We start from the raw sequence: 3,756 nt of genomic DNA on the forward strand, positions 1-3,756 counted from the left end.
ATTGGCAAATGTGCAGGCTCCAGAAACAGATTGGAATCACGATTATCAATTCCAATGTGCCCGACTCCCTTTCTACTTCTCTCGAACAAGACTACCCCAGAGGAACAGAGACATAGAGCTTGGCCTGGTAAGACCCTGGATCCAGCCCCATAGCCTCGAACTGAAGATAACAAGGATCTAAGAGGGGTTTGGAAACAAAAGAACAGTTTACACGTCAGATGTTGGTTTTGAAATAGCTTTTTTTGAGCTCAGGTCAATGGAGTCAGATGCCATGTAGAGATCCAACCAGTCTGTCTGTCTGTCCATTTGTCTCTCCTGAGCAGCTCTGAATACTTCATATACAAATAGGGTAGTACCATTTGAGGTTGATCTTTTTCCTTCCTGTGCAAGTGTAAGCATACTAGAGGGAATCCCAGAGGCACTGGCTACAGAAGATGCTGGCCACATTCTGCAGAAACAATGAGACGTCTGTTCTGCACAATTTCTGAGTATCTGTCCATGTGATTGGGCAACTGACCTGAGTCAGTCCTGTAGATTCCTTATCTCTGGTGTTTCTGGGAATATGGGTAGTTACGTACTCATCTCTGTCCCTGCACCATTCCTCATCATCACTGCTTACCACACCAAGCTGTTGGCATGGTCCTGGTGCAGCCTCCTAGCTTTCCTCCTTTGTCTTCTACTTTTGTCAACAATCATGACAGAGTCATTGTGAGTCAGATCGACAATTATGGTCTCTGAATATTCCAGGAAAATCTCAAGGGTGGAAGTTGCTTCCCGAGTTTGTGTCTGGGCTTGTCTAGAAGGTTTTGTTCTGCCACAGGGCTTTCTTGTAATCATTGTGGTCTTTGGCGCCAACCTACAGAAAACAAAGTGATCAGTACCCAGGTTTGTAGAGAAGTCAAACATTCCCAACCTCTCATACCTACTAATTACTCATCATCTGGCTTGCAAAATAATTTGAAGCCAGATAGATTTTCAGGATCATCACGTCTTGGAGCTGGTTTGGTTCACAGGTGCTGCTGCCAATGCATTGGAAAGAGGAAGCATCTTTGCAAACTGCTGAAAAGAACTGCTTTTTTATTCTTAAAAAGACTGGTTAAACTTAGCGTATTTGAGGATCAGATACCTGTGCTCAGAAATGTTGCTTCTTCCCTCATTGGTTAAGGTAGCTAAAGTATCATAAAAGAGGTAGATTTGATGAAGAAAAGCAACCCCATGCCTCTCTGTAATATAAAAGTATTAACCTGCTCTCTATATGGAGCAACTCTGACTTCATGATGCCAGTTGAAAATAGAATTAAGCATAGGACGAAAGACTTTAAATGAATCTTTTGGATACTTGAGATATTTTTATAATATTTCTTTGTCCTACTTGGGCAAGATTATACTTGGATTATTGCTTTTTATTTTTGTTTTGTTTATTATTGTTTATGTGTCAGATACATAAGTAAATAATTTATTATATAATCATTAAAAAATATGTTATTTTATTTTATTTTATTTGTTAGGTATATTCATGTTTTATTGCATGTTTTTTTTTTAAATTTTATTTTAAATATGTGGGGTACAACTCAGGGTTAGGTATACAAATGGTCATTGTAAGGATAAAATTTGGGCCTCACTTTGGTCCCCACGTCCTCTGGTTTGAGATCAGGTACCCTTATTGATGAAAGGCACCCTCTGCTCCCCTGGCAGTTTCCCACTACTGCCAATCCCTTTCTTATAGTATTATGATAATTGTTTAGGGTTCGCTTATGAATGAGAACATGTGGTACTCAGTTCTTTGTTTCTGTGATAGATCACTGAGTATTATAGACTCTAAGTCTATCCAAGTTGCTGCGAAGTTCATAATTTTGTCCTTCTTTAGGGCTGCATAATATTCCATCATGTATGTGTACCACTTTTTAAAAATCCAGTCCAGTTTCAATGGGCAGCACGGTTGGTTCCATGTTTTTGCTATTGTGAATAATAGTGCAATAAATATGCATGAGCAGGTATCTTTTTCATAGAGTGATTTGAGTTCCTCCAGGTATATTCACAGAAAGGTGATTGCTGGGTTGTATGGAAGGCTGATTTTTAGATCTCTTAGGAATCACCACACTTTTTCACAGAGGTTGTACTAGTTTACACTCTCACCAACAGTGTAGAAGTGTTCCCTTTTCCCTGCATCCTCTCCAGTATCTGTTGTTGTTTGTGTTATTGATAATGGCGATCCTGACTGGAGTTAGGTGATTTCTCAGTGTGGTTTTAATTTGCATTTCATTGATGATTGGTGAGGCAGAGCATTTTTTCATGTTATGTTGGCTGCTCATGTCTTCTTTTGAGAACTGTCTAGTTATATCTTTTGCCCACTTTTTAATAGGGTTCTTTGTTTTTTTTCTTTTCAGCACATTTGAATTCCTTGTAGAACCTAGATGTTAAAAGTATGTTATTTTAAAAGTTTTTTTATTGTGGAATTTTTCAAGCATACACAAAAATAGAGGTACATATAATAATATTCAATCTACTGTCTTCACCAATTTCCAATACTTTGCCTTTTTTTCACTTATTCACCTTTTTACCAGAGGTACTTTAAATTTCTGATATTGTGTCATTTACCCTTGAATACCTCAGTATAATTCTGTTACACTTGTTGATTACTAAATAATAAAACACCCCAATACTGAGTGCATGATTCTGTGATTTTTCTGGGCTCAGCTACGTGGCTTGTCTCTGCTGCATGTGATGTTATCTAGGCTTACTCATGCATTTTCAGTTGACTGTCAACTAAACTTAAACTGGGGGATTGAAAATGGCCCCACTCAAATGTCTGGCATTTAGTGCTGTCAGCTAGAACACCTTAATTTTCTTCCATATGGCCTCTCACCTTCCAATAAGCTAGACTTGACTTTTTTTCCACATTAAAGTAGTCTCAGGGAGAGACAGAAAAGAGGTCTAGCCTTGGAAGTCACACACCACCACTTACTGCTCCATTCTATTGGTAACAGAAAGTCACAGGGCCAGCCTAGGTTCAGGAGAAGGGGAGTAGTCTCTTGTATGGGAGGAGGAGCAAAGTTACATTGCACAGAGGCATGTGCAGGATGAGAGAAATTATTATTGCCATTTTTACAAGCATATCTAACTAATCTTTTGGGTTTTTTATTTTTTATTATAAAATTGTGGGGTACAGTTAAAGGTTAGGTATACAAATATGCATCATTCAGGCACCCTTGTTAATAAGGAATGTCTCCCCATCCCCAGACAGAGATTGACTACCATTAGTCCCACCTCCCTTCCCCTCCCTACACCCCCCCATAGTTTCCCACCACTGTCAGTCCTTTTCTTATAGTATTATGGTAGATGTTCAAATTCCACTATATGAATGAGAACATGTGACATGCAGATCTTTCTTTCTGTGAGAGATCACTCAGTATTATAGACTCTAGTTCCATCCAGGTTGCTGCGAAATTCATGATTTTGTTCTTTTTTATGGCTGCATAGTATTCCATCATGTATATGTACCACATTTTTTTAAATCCAGTCCTCTTTTGATGGACAGCATGGTTGATTCCAGGTTCTTAGAATTGTGAACAATGCTGCGATAAACATTCGTGTGCAGGTATCTTTTTGATAAAGTGATTTGAGTTCTTCAGAGTATATTTCCAGTAGGTGGATTGTAGGGACATATGGGAGGTCAATATTTAGAGCTTTTAGGAATCGCCACACTGCTTTCCATAGAGGTTGCACTAGTTTGCACTCCCACCAACAGTGTAGAAGT

General features: G+C 38.8%; 1 pseudogene; it reads right to left on the reverse strand.

Moving 5' to 3' along the window:
- Window positions 1-334: 334 nt before the first annotated feature.
- LOC110595302 lies at window positions 335-837 on the reverse strand (annotated as a pseudogene).
- Between the last annotated feature and the right edge of the window lie 2,919 nt (window positions 838-3,756).

The sequence above is a fragment of the Carlito syrichta genome, unplaced genomic scaffold, assembly GCF_000164805.1.
Source record: "Carlito syrichta isolate Samal-C Ts95f unplaced genomic scaffold, Tarsius_syrichta-2.0.1 Scaffold289263, whole genome shotgun sequence".
Taxonomy (NCBI): domain Eukaryota; kingdom Metazoa; phylum Chordata; class Mammalia; order Primates; family Tarsiidae; genus Carlito; species Carlito syrichta.